Raw genomic sequence first — 14,167 nt, 5'->3', positions numbered from 1 at the left:
GGGGCTAATCCTTGGGAAAGGGCTATGATGCTTAGGAGGGTAGAGGGACAGTGCAAGAGAGGAAGACCCTTGAAGAGATGGGTTGACTCAGTGACTGGGGTAATAAGGATAAGTGTGTCAGAGACAATAAGATTGACAGAAGATATAGCCGATTGCAGGGTTATTGTACTATTGTCGCTATAAGTCGCAAGCAACTCGACAACACATAACAGCAAGAGTCACACCGATCACTCCTTCCCTGAGCAAAAAGCCTAAAAGGACCTGAGCTCTGAAGCAGGGTTGTAAATGCAAGGCCTGTAATAGACCTCACTAGGAACTCACAGAGAAAGTGGCTTTCTCTCCTGAGAAGGATATCCACTTAATAAAATGATCAAAATAGGGTGCTAAACCACAGGATTACTAACCAGTCTACCTTGATGGAACTCCTGCACCCACAGTCAGCCCCTGATCCCTGGCCCGCTGCTTCGCCTGACCACTGTGGAACCCCAAAATTGCCTCACTAACTTCAACTGGTTCTGACCTTAGATCACTGAACTGTGGTGCCCCTTCCAGGCCTGATACTCACCTAGGGCCTCTGCTCCCATGCAGCTCCTGGCTTGGCAATACCCACAGGACTATCTTTAGTAGCCAAGCTGGGTCTTTGTAGAAGGTAACCCCTTAGCCCCCTGCCTTCGCTTTTCTTCCTAAGAATAGTTTTCTTTTATGAGACCTTCCCGATGTGGAAAAGAGCATTAGGGGCACCACACTTGCCACAGGGGTCCTGGAACAACTTGAATTGAAAGCTGGAGATAAATTTTCATGGGCCTGTTACTCAGGGGAACCCCAGAGAGTTGTGGTTATTAGCATTTTTGCAGTGATTGAGGCATCACACGCTAATGGCCAAAGAAAATAATACCATTAGCAACATAATGGTGGTGCCGCTTCTCTGCAGAGGAGACTCCCATGGACTTCGAAGGGAGGACAGAGGGTCAGGCTGCCAGGTGGTGCTGAAACACCCTCCGCCTCTTTGCCGTATTCAGCACGCACAGGCTTTGGAGCTGAATCAGCAGTGCGCACTGGTAATGGGACACAATGAGGACCTTTGTTATCTTAAATTACTTGGACCATCTCGCTCCCTATAGAAAGCGTAATGACTTAATAAAATAACCTTGATTTCCATAACTGTGTAGTACATCATCACAGGGATAATTTTATTAAGCCACTGGAAGGTGCCTTCAGAGAACGCTGAAAAGGTTAGCACAAAGGACATCGTTTAGTAGAGCAAACCAGAATGTCCAGTTTTGCACCAGAAACTGTCATCTTGACTCTGAACATTTCAGTGCATTTTTATATCAAAGAATATCTCGTGGTCAAATTTTCAGTCTATTTTTTCTTCTTCTTTATAATCCAGTGGTAAGGAGCTGCGCTGCCAACCTGAAGGCACAAGGAAAATTTCCTCCCATGCAATTTACAGCCTCTGAAAACGGCTGGAGGGGCAACTATGAGTCAGTTCAGACTTGATGGTACGTAACAACAAACAAGTATTAGGAAAATACATTCTTTTCATCTCAGTTTTACTCCTAGACTAAAAGTCACAAGCAGGAAGATTACCTGATTACTTGTATCCCTTTCCTTCTTGATATTCTCCCTCAGGAGACCTCTGGTGCCATCGTCTGTGGGGAGTTGTGCTGTCCAGCCAGTTAGCAGCTCTCTGACAGTTCACATCCCACTGTAGGCTTAATGGAAGAGAGATGGGCAACCTCGATTCACAGACAAAGAAAAACCACTGGAGGGTCAGCTAGGAGCTGTGTCCCACAGGATGACAATGAGAGAGTCCCTATAAAGCTCACCCATCCACTGCCATCAAGTCAGCTCCGACTCACCCTGTCTCACAACCCTGCATCTGGTTTCTGAGGGTGTAAATCTTTACAAGAAGAGACTGCCCATCTTTTTCCTTCTGAGCAGCTGCTATACTCTAACCACTGATATTTTAATGAGCTGTCAGTACATACAAACCTGCAATCCCAAAGGCACACAGTTCGAATCCACCAGCTGCTCAGCTGGAGAAGGGCAAGCAATCTCATCCTGTACGATTAACTGCCTCTGAAAACCTGCTGGAGGGACAGTTCCAACTGGATAGTGCACAATCACAAATGCATAATGCACTTTATTGCCAGAATTTCTTCTCCACAAAGCAGACCTGATAAATTGTGGATCTGACCCACGATTTTTGACATGTGCACATAATGCCTGAAGCCTTTCAGTGGAAATGTAATCAGGGGTCTGGACCATTCGGAAGGTGGGTGGGATGCAGAGGTGGATTACCCAAGAAACTAGTTATGTTAATAAGAATGGGGCTTATTAGTGCTTGCATATTAATCAGTGGTGAACAATTTCACATTTAAGTTAAGAGCTTGGAGAAAGTGAGCTGCCAGGGTTTGCATTCCGAGTTCTACTGGGTGACTCGAGGCGTGCTGTCTAACAATCTTCTGCCCCCCTCTCCTTATTTATACAAGAAAGATATTAATAGCCTGGCTCAGAGAGTTGATATGAGGGTCTGTACAAAGTACCTATAAACATTCAAATTGTGATAAACTCATTATTAACTAAGCGCGTCTTCCTTCAGTTGTAGTGCGAATGCATAACCTTATACATCCTCTTTTTAATTCCATATACAGGAAAAATCCTTGTACAGCTATGTGACCCATGAAGAATAATATGAATTATTAACTGATAGTTGTTGTTATTATCAGGTACTGTTGAGTCCAGTAGGATTCACAGTGACCCGGTGAACAACAAATCTGAACCCTGCCCTGTCCTGTGCCAGCTTCAGTATCTTTGGTATATTAGAAACTATTGTTGCAGTCACTGTATCAATCCATCTTGTTGAGGATCTTTCTCTCTTTCTTGCTGACCCTCCATCTTTCCAAGCATGATGTCTTTTTTTTAAGAGCTGGTCCCTCCTGACAAAAGGCCCAAAGTATGTAAGACAAAGCTTCTTCACTTATGCTTTTTTTTTTAAAAAAAATTCATTTTAATGAAAGTTTACAGAGACTTTGGATTTCCATCCCTTACTGCCTGATTTTTGAGGCTGGCGAATCTTTCTTTCTAGTCTTAGTCTGGAACCTTAGCTGAAATCTACTGAACATTATAGTTACAATCAAGCTTTGACTGAAGGGTGAGTGACAGCTGTGCATAAAGTGTATTGGCCAGGAATAGAACCTGGGTCTCGTGGAACGTGAGAATTCTAGCACTTGAATCATCACCACTGCTGGGGGCAACTTAGTCTGTCCAAAATGCAAGCCCTTCTGACAAGTAAAAATAGGATTAATACCTAATGCATAGGGCTTTTGAAGAATTATATAATCCCTGAAGAAGGATAAGCACAATGCTTGGCACTAAAGCAATAAAGGTTAGCTGTGCATGTGACTCAAGCTTTTCCACATGTAATACTAATCCACTGAAGCGTGTGTTTTCGCAGGTGAAGGGGAACCAGAGGCTCAGAGCTTTTAGTTCACAGCTATACAACATGTGCTGGAGCCGGGAGCTAGGCCCAGGGCTATGGGACCCCAGAGACAGTGGTGTGCCCTCCTGTTCCTCATAAAACCTCATAGTGGCTTTTTTCCTGTTATCTTTTTATTATGATACGGGTGAAAGTTTATTTAAAAAACTGATTTTTCATTCTCATCAGTTCATCCATATTGTTTCGTAACATTGATTACAAACTCCGTGTTGTAACACCTCACTTCCCACTTCCTCCCTGTGTTTCCTGCTTCTGTTCTTCCCTCCTCACTATCCTTTCCTGTCTACTGAGACCTACACTTTCCACTTCCTCCCTGGGTTTCCTGTTTCCGTTCTTCCTTCTTTCCTGCCTGCTGAGCCCTATCTGCGGCAAAATTCTGCCCCTTTAATCCTGTATTATTTTCCCCCCTCTACTAGGTTATTTACAAAACTCGATTACGAATTCAAACAATTTTTTTTCATTTCCCTCAGACTCCCCCCCAATCAAACTGTACAACCCAATAATTAATCCTCCCTTCTTCCCCCTGCGCATCCACATCCTTCTGCTTCCAGCCTCTCCCAGCCCTCCTGGATCCTTATACTCATTCTAAAATAATGGTCTTATACAATATTTATCCTTGTGGGACTGAGTTTGTTCACCCAGAATAATGCTCTCTAGTCCCTCCCCAGTTAGGTAATCATCTACAAAGTTACATGCTGCATAGTATTACATTGTGTGAACGTACAATAATTTCTCAATCCATTCATTTGTGGTTGGACATTTGGGCTATTTTCATGTTCTTATGATGGTGAATCATGCTGCTATGAACATAGGTGTACAAATCTCAGTTTGTTCCTCAGTTCTCATATTCTCAGGGTATATTCCAAGTAGTGAAATAGCTGGGTCATATGAAAACCTGTATTATTTTGATCGTTCTGAGAATGGAGTTCCTCCACAGTGCTATTGATCACTGTATAGGCCTGTCTACTGTTTGGCAAGAAGTTGAACCACAGAGGTGATTTCAGTTCTAGCTTTAGCTAAAGGCTGTAGCTTCTATCAGACCAGTAAGCCTGGGGGGGTTTTTTTTAATGATTTTGAGTTTTGTTCCATGTTTTTCTCCCACTCTTATCAGGAACCTTCTACTAGGATCCTTTCCAGAGGAGTGGGCAGTAATACCCAGGCACCATTAGTTCTCCCATCTTAGGGTGGTGGACACTGAAGATCAAATGGCCCATTAGCTCTTTCAAGTGGTGTCTTGCTGCCTTCATCCTTCTTTGTCCTGGGCGGGAGAGCACATGAACTATACTTTAGATGGCTCTTGCAAGTTTTTAAGACCTCAGTTGCTTTTTACCAAAGTGGGATATAAAGCATTGTCTTTGTGGACTATTTTTTTGTTGTTGGTTTTTTTAAAAAATTTTATTATCATTAATTTTAATAAAAATTTACAGAGACTTTGGATTTCCATTCATTCATTGTTATACTTTTCTGCCTGCCTACCCCTCCCCACCCAGTACACTCTTCTCTTTGAAAAGTAAAAGAAAAATTCTGACATCGGGATTGGGGGAGACTGAGAAAGATGGGATAAATAATGTATACTGCATTGAAACAGATGAAGGAGAAAACTGTTTAAAAGGGATATGTGATTGGGTATTATTGTTATGACAGGAGTCCAGAACGAAGACTGCATAGTGGAGTGGACCTGGGAGGAGGCGGTGGGATTGTAAAACAATGAAAGAATTTTTCTTTGTGGACTATTTTATACCAATTGGCCTTGATGGACCTCATCATCATCCCCAGGACATTGGCCTGAGCTCCCAGGTCCAGTAACTCATTCCCTCTAGATGTTTAGTTGTGGCTAAGAAGTTTTCATAAATGTGTCCCATGTTTGTTCCATTATATATAGCATATAAAGATAAGTATGCAGAACTCTTGTCTCCCAATCATATATGGTCCGGAGTGTAGTCTCATTTAATGGGCTTTGGAGGCTTAATGGTAAGAAATTGTGCTACCAATGTAAAGGCAGGTGGTTCAAACTCACCAGCTGCTCTGAATGAGAAATATGAGTAATAGCCCCTCTTGTGTGATTTACAGCCTTTGAAAACCCACTGGAAGTTCAGAAAATTATTTTATTCCAATTCAATGGTGCAGAACAACAAACAACATGTGTTCTTTGACCTATGAATACATGTTCGTCTTGCCTGTCAACCTGTGTATCCACTCATAGATTAATGTCTATTATTACTGATAATACCAGATTGTATACTCATTGCATTTGTCAAATTCAAATCTTGAATAACTTCTTAAGAAGATGAAAGGAATACACAGAATCACTGTACCAAAAATAACTAGCCAACACTAAAATATTTCAAGAAGGACCATATGATCAAGAGTCAATGGTAATGAAGGGAGAAGTCTAAGCTGTGTTGAAGGCATTGGCAAAAAATAAGGCCCCAGGAATCAATGAAATACTAGTTGATATATTTCAAATAGGGATTTTACATCAAGACAACATTCTCACCACTGGGCCAATTTGCAGCACCATATTAGATGGAGAAGAGACTGTAACAATTACAGCTTGCTTAGATCCATAATCAACACTCTTAACACCAGTCAGGAAATTAAAAGATTAATTGCACTGGGAAAATTTTCTGTCATGGACCTCTCCAGAGTGCTGAAGAGCAACTATGTCAGTCTAGATACAAAGGTGCACCTAATTCAGGCCATGATCTTCTCAATTACTTGTTATGCTTCAGAGAGTTGTACAATGACTAAAGATGACAGTTAAAGAATAGATGCCTTCTAGTTGTGGTGCTGGAGAAGAGTCTTGAACATATGGACATGGACTGCAAAGAAAATAAATAGGTCTGTCTTGTAGAGGGTCTTTCCTTGGAGGCTAGGATTTTGAAGCTCCACCTCACTTACTTTGCATATATGGCCAGGAGATAATGGTCCTTGGAGAAGGACATCATGCTCGGAAGGGTGGATGGACAGCTTAAGAAAGGGAGACTAAAAAAAAGAAAAAGAAAGGGAGACTCAGGATGAGATGGATATTAATACAGTAACTGGGGTGATGGGGGTTGGTGTGTTAGAGTTGGTAAGACTGGCTCAGGACAAGGCAGGGTTCGGAACTACTGTACATAGGGTCACTATACATCGCAGGTGACTCAATGGCATATAAAAACAATAATAGGTTTTTAAAACTGTGACAGGTTTGGAAGCAGGAATGGCATATATTTCCTATATAAAATGCCTCCAGAAACTCTATGAACTTTGATAAAAGTCGATAGTTCTAGAGGGACTTCAAGCCTTTTGTTCATGGAGTCATTATGAATCATGCTCGACTTGAAGGCCATCAACAACAACAACAATATTTCAAATGGACATACTCACTAGCCAATGCCAGGAAATTTGGAGGGCAGCTGTCTTGGCCAACTGACTGGAAGATCCAAACTTGTTCCCATTCTCAAGGAAGATGATACAAAATTATGTGGAAATTATCAAACAATATAATTAGTCTCACATGCATGCAAAACACTACTGAAGAGAAATTTTTAAGATGTCTAGAATAATGAAAGACTTTTACTTTTCAAAATGAAGGCTGCGAAGTGGAGTGGACTTGGGGGAGGGATTGTATAACAATGAAAGAATTTTTCTTTTACTTTTCAAAGAGAAGAGCAAATTGGAAAGAGGAGGTTGGGCAGGGAGAAAAGTACAAAAATGAATGAATGGAAATCCAAAGTCTCTGTAGACTTTCATTAAAATTAATTTTTATTGATCTAAGATAAAGAATTTTTTTGAAACCCTACTAAGATTTATAATCAACACCAGAGGCTGTGGATAAAGGGCTGTCATAGATGATGTCAGATATATCCTGACTGAAAGCAAAGAATACTAGAAGAATGCCATTTGTGTTTTATAGACTATGAAAAGGTATTTGACTGTGTGGATCATAACAAATTACGGCTAACATTGGGAAGAATGGGACTCCCAGAATATCTAATCATGCTCATGTGAAACCTATACCTAGAGAGGTGTTGTGTGAACATGGCAAGGAAACACTATGTGGTTTAAAATTAAGAAAGATATGTGTCAAGGTTGTATCATTATCATTGGTGGATGATCTATCAACAATCTGCGTTATGCAGATGACACAACCCTGCTCGCTGAAATTGAGGAGGACCTCATGCACTTACTGCAGAGGGTCAAGGACTGCAGCCTTCAATATGGACTGAGGCTCAATGTAAAGAAGACAAAAATTCTCACCACTGGACCAATCGGTAGCATCAGGATGGATGGTGAAGAGATTGAGATTGTTCACAGCTTCAGTTTGCTCGGCTCCATGGTCAACACTCTTGGCACCAGTAGCCAGGAAATAAAAAAATGTATTGCGATGGGAAAGTCTGCTGTTAGGGACCTCTCTAAAGTACTCAAGAGCAACGGTGTCTCTCTGGAGACTAAGGTGCGCCTGATACAGGCCATGGTTTTTGCAATCACTTGTTATGCCTCAGAGAGTTGGACAATGACTAGGGAGGATAGAAGGAGAATTGACGCCTTTGAGCTGTGGTGCTGGAGAAGAGTACTGAATGTACCATGGACTGCCAAGAAAACAAATAGATTCATCCTAGAGAGGATTAAACCAGGCTGCTCCTTGGAGGCAAGTATTCTGGGGCTTCGTCTGACATATTTTGGACGTGTTGTAAGGAGGGACAGGTCTTTGGAGAGGGACGTCATGCTGGGCAGAGTGGAGGGACAGCGCAGGAGGGGAAGACCTTCTATGAGGTGGATTGATTCAGTGACTGGGGTAATCGGGATGGATGTGTCAGAGGCAGTGAGATTGGTACAGGATAGAGCAGGGTTTAGGGCTGTTGTACATAGGGTCTCTATGAATCGCAAGCGACTCGACGACACATAACAACAACAAAGAACAACAATTTAATCAATATGCTGAGCAAATTATTTGAGAAGCTGGACTTTCTGAAGAATAATGTGGCATCAGCATTGGAGGAAAACTGTACAATCTTCATTGGGCTGATGACAATCTGCACAATCTTCCTTGCTGAAAGTGAGGAGGACTTGAAGCACTTGCTGCAGAAGATCAAAGAATACAGTCCTTCAAAATGGACTGCATCTCACTGTCAAGAAAACAAAGATTCTTACCACTGGACTGATAGGCAGCATTGTTATAGATGGAGAGAAGATTGCAACTGTCAACTGCTTCATCTTACATGGATCCACAGTCAATGTATTTGATACCGGCAGTAAGGAGATCAGGAAACTTATTACACTGGGGAAAGTCTGTAGTCAGGGACCTCTTTAAATTATTGAGAAAAAATTATGCCAGTTTGAGGATTAAAATGTGCCTGTTTCAGGCCATGCTCTTTTTAATCATTTGCTATGCATCTGAGAGCTGGCAAACGAATAAGAATGACAGAAGAAGAATTGATGTTGGAGAAGAGTGCTGAACATCCCACGGACTGCCAAAAGAACAATTAGATATGTTCTGTAGAAGGAGCAGCCAGAGCCATCTTTGGAGGCAAAGATGATAAAGTTTTGCCTCACATACTTTGGACATGTTGCTAAGGGAAGCTATTCCTTAGAGAGGGACATCGTGCTTGGCAAGGTGGAAGGACAGTGAAGTAGAGGAAGATCCTCAACTGTGGGATTGACACAGTGATTGCCACAATGGGTGTGAGTGTGTTAGAGATGATGATGTTGACACAGAATAGGACAGAGTTCTGATCTGTCATTCATAGGGTTTCTATGAGTCATACTCAACTCAACAGCACCTAACAACATATACATTATTGTCAGGTCAGAACCTACTCATAGCTGACTCTTCAATGAGTTTTCAAGAAGCTGTAAATTACAAAGGAAGAGACTGCTCACCTTTGTTTTGCAGACGTGCTGGTGGATTTGAACACCTGAGAAACTTCTCTACAGATTATATACTATCAGAGCTCCCAACCAGAATGTCTACATAATAGTATTTACCTTTGTTATCTTTTCTATAAGGTTGGCTTAGGATAGAGAAGGGTTAGGAGCTGTTGTACTTAGAAGGTCACTATGAGTCACAGAGACTTGTCGTCACATTATAACAACAAATCTTTAATTCTTACCCGTCTTACCCTTCATGATATTATGATATTCCTTAATGGTAAGGGGAAAGAGGACCTTTTCATTCCCTGCTTTTTCCTTTCCTCAATTTAATTTCTTATATAGTTTATAGTTCATGATTTTCTCTTCCCTCCTCTCTCATCCTTGGTAACCATCAATGAGTGTTTCTTTCTGTGTATAACCTTTCCCTAACTTTTATAGTAGTGAATTCACACAGTCATTCACTCATCCATTGCAATGGAATGGGAACCAAGTAACAGCTGACCCTCTCCTGGATTTCTGAACCTGCAAACCTCACGGGAGGATGCTGCCTGTCCTTCACCCATGGAGTGACTGGTGGATTCGAACTGCCAGAGAGGTGACTCCTATAGCAGTTGTCCTGTGTGACTGACTGACTTCATTCCTCACCTAGAGCATATTGTCCTCCTCACCTGTTCCCAATCCACGAAAACTCACCTGTTCTCAACACTTGCAGACTTTACAGTGACTGAATATGTACCATTAGGTCCCCTCAGGTAGAATTATGGACAATTCCTATCTAATGGCTCTTTGCTGCTCTCCAGTGATGGCTTGTTACCAAGGGGATCAATAAAAATGAAGAGCTGCCCCAAGTCCTTTTTGTAGGTCTGTCTGTGATGTTCCCAGCTTCTGACAACACTTCACCATAGGATATAGGTGAACATAACTACTTTTGAAAAACATTTTTAAACACACTAATTAGTGGCTAGCCGTTATTATGCATACCACTTCACAAAGCATCAGATTTTAAAACATGTTTATTCAGGTTTTTAACTATTAAGCATTCGCGCCCCCCCCCCTTGTTTTCTCACTTGCTGCTAATCTATGGAATTCATTAGCTCTTACTTGTTATTGAAAACAACTGCAGTGACTTGTGACCCAAGATTTCTTGGTTAAGATTTCTAGAAGACCTTGATAAACAATCTGTGTGTAAATAGAGTGTAAAAACCACCAACCTTGAGAAACCAAGGCAGGGAGAACTCTGCAGCTTCTCCACTGAATCTGCAATTGGGTCTTGGAGATTGTTCTTAAAAACGCTGATGAGCCAAAACTCATGGTTTCACTTGCGGACAGGAATCAACATTTGAAGCAGCTGCTGAGCACTATTTCCCTGGATTATACTGTGCACAGTATGATAATAGCAGGGCCATGACAGCAGCAGTGGTGGCTCGGTGGTAATAATCCTCTTCCATGCCTGGGATACATGTTCTATTCCCTTCATTTGCTTCTTCCAGTGGAGGCTTGTCATGTTACTGTGAGGCTGAGCAGCATCATATGCAGACTTAGACTGGGAAGGAAGAGCTAGGGATCTGCTTCTGAAAGTTAGCCAGTGACAACTGTCTGCATGACAACCATTTGATACTCATCCAGTCGTTGGGAGGCACAGTAGCAGGCAGAAATGAGGACCAAGTCTGTGGCAGCTAACAACAATGCAATTCATGGTGGCTTTTCATAAGCATTATCTTCTAGGATTCTACCAAGACCCTATGAAGTCAATTATTGTTGTTGCTAGGTGCCATCAGGTTGACTATAACCCATAGTGACCCACTGAACAACAGATCTGGACCTTCCCTTTTCCTGCACCATCCTTACCATCTCTGGTAGGCTTGAGCTCATTGTCATAGTCACTGTGCCAACCCATCTCTTTAAAGAGCTCCCTCTTTTTCTCACCCTCTACCTTTCCAAGTATGATGTTCTTTTCCAAGGATAGTTCCTCCCAACAACATGCTCAAAGTATGTAAACACAATTTTGCCATCCTTGTCTCTAAATAGTATCCTCATTGCACTTTCTCTAAGATTGAGTTTATTCCTTTGGCAGTCCATGAGATAGTCAATACTCTTCTCCATTGCCACAATTCAAAGGCATTGATTCTTCTTTGGCCTTTCTTATTCATTATGCAACTTTCAGATGCATAGGAAGTAACTGGGGGAAAAAAACCCAACAAAACCCCATAACTTGGATCAGGTGCACCTTAGTCTTTAAACTAACATCCTTGCTCTCTAGTGCTTTGGAGAAATCCTTGACAGCAGCTTTTCTCAATGTGACACATCTTTTGATTTCTTGACTACTGAACACTCCTGAGTGTTGAGTGTGGATCCAAGTAAAATGAAATTGTTAACAATGTTGACCTTGAAATTGTTAACAATGTTGATCTTTTCTCCCTCTTTCAAGATGTTGCCTTAGTGGTGAAGATTTTTGTTTTCTCATCTTGATACATAATACATATTGAAGTCTGTACTCTTTGATCTTCTGCAGCATGTGTTTCAAGTCCTCTTAGCTTTCAGCAAGTGAGGTGGTGTTGTCTGTATAATGCAGGTTGTTGATGAGTCTTCCTCCAATCCTGGGTAGAAAAATTTCCACATGAGAAAATGGAGCATCTGTGAGGCTAGTTTGTTCAAGGCTGTAGAACTGGACCAGCTGTCTGAGGGGTGGTCTAGTGCTCCAGGCTGCTGTGGCATCACACTGTCCCCTGCAGTAGAAAGCACAGTGACTGTGGGTCACAGCAGTACCCCAGGAGGACTGCTGTGAGAGTCTAGGCAGATTATTAGAACATAACAATTTGAACAGCTTGACGGTATTTAATTGTTTGGAAGGTATTCAGCACCGGATTTCCAAACACTAAAAGGAGAATGTTAGTGACTGTTTTTCCAGATAATGATGCCACTTTAATTTTGGAGAGTGCTTTAGTGTTTACAAAGCACCTTCACAAATGTTCTTATTTGATCTGGACTCAATCTGAGACTGGCATGGGGCATGTTTTTATTAATAAGTGCGATAATGTCTTGGAAAAGAAAGAGCTAGAAAGAGATGATGTTGGAGATAAATCAAATAGAAGAGAGACAGGCCGCCTTTACGTCACCCTCTTATCTGCCACTTGTAGGACAGGTGTGCACCGGGGGGCTGTGGCATCATGCCCCAAGCCCAGTCCTGTCTGCCCTTTAGGTACCATCCACTGGACTTCCTTGCTGAGTGACTTTGCTAAGCTCAGTCTTGTACTGACTGAAAAGGTGTTTTACGGACCTCACTTAATGTCCATGGGGGGAAGGGAGTAATTTGAAAGCAAGCATATGGGTGAGGCCAACGGTACAAATGCAGCTGCTGCAAGTAAGGGTGGAGGGGGAGCCTGGCAGGGTTTCAAGAGGCCAGAAGTACATGAAAAAGATGATGCCCTTCTTCATCTGTGGATTTAAACAGTCCTTAGTGTGTGTGGGTGGGTGTGTGAGAGGAGCGGCAAAGGGAGGGGAAAGGAGAGGAGAAAGCAAGAGGCGAGGATGAGTAAAAGAGGGAGAGAAGGAGAAGGGGAGAGGAAGGGGAGGAGGAAGGGAAAGAGAGGGGGAACTTTGACAGAAGAGATGCCCTACTAGGTCTTAGTAACTTGGTGGCTTTCTTGGGTGTGTTCAGCTGAGACCTCCACACCACTGGGCTGTGAGCAAAGATAGGAAGTGATCAGATCGCTGCTGAGTGGCGTCAGGACAGACCCACACTGGGACTGCTTGAGTGTGAGAGGAGTTAAGTCAACTCTTCAAATGACAGCAGTCCAAGGGCCAAGGATACTCAGGTTTCCCACCACTGAGATTGCCATTCTCCCTCTGGATTATTAAACAGCTTTCTCACTGCTCTGTCTGCTTCCACTCTGGCCCTTTTGCAGGCTGTTTGCAGTATAGCAGCCAGAGGGATGCTTTTGAAACAGACCAGGTTCTCCTCTGCCTGAGCCTGGTCTGATAGTCCCCATCTCACTTACATGAGTGAGGTCTCCCCAAATCCTGCAGGATTTGCCTTCTCTTGCCTCTCATGACTGACCTCATCTCCTATCTTTTTCCTCCTGCTCCAGCCTCACCTGCTTTAGTCACGCTGGCATCCTGTCTGTTTGTGGACAGACCGACTTGCTTTTCCTTGAACATTTAGCAATCTTCTCTCTGCTTAGAGACTATCTGTGGTGGTGGTGGTGGCTGATTACCTTCGAGTAGAGCACAACTCATAGTGACCCTGTGAACAAAAGGCCTGAAGCCCCTCTACAACTATCGACATTTATCATAGTTCATAGAGTTTCCAGAGGTATGTTGTTTATGAAGTGGTTACAAACAATTAATATTCTGGGTTGCTAATAAAAAAGTTGAAGATTCAAGTCCACTCAGAAGCTCTTTGGAAAAATGGCCTGATGATCTACTTCCAAAAGAAAACCCCATGAAACATAGTTCTAGTCTGACACACATAGAGAGAGGTTCCATGAGTCTAAGTTTACTTCAGTCACTGCTTTGTTCTGCTTTGTTTTTAATCCTTTTCCTAGAATTTTCTTGCCAGTAATAGAACAATCTGATTCCACATGCAAGCAAGATTTTACTGAAGATTATCCAAAAACGACTAGAACAGCACATCAGCAGAGAACTACCAGAAGTGCAGGCTGGGTTTAGAAGGGGTTGTGGTACTAGGGATATGGTAGCTGACGTTAGATGGATCTTAGCTGAAAGCAGAGAATACCAGAGGGATGTCTGTCTGTGTTTCATTGATTATGCAAAGGTGTTTGACTGTGTGGATCATAACAAACTGTGGCT

The sequence above is a fragment of the Elephantulus edwardii genome, unplaced genomic scaffold (genome assembly GCF_000299155.1).
Source record: "Elephantulus edwardii isolate Elephantulus edwardi_28Jun2011 unplaced genomic scaffold, EleEdw1.0 scaffold00054, whole genome shotgun sequence".
NCBI classification, from domain to species: Eukaryota; Metazoa; Chordata; class Mammalia; order Macroscelidea; family Macroscelididae; genus Elephantulus; species Elephantulus edwardii.
This window is presented reverse-complemented; position numbering follows the sequence as displayed.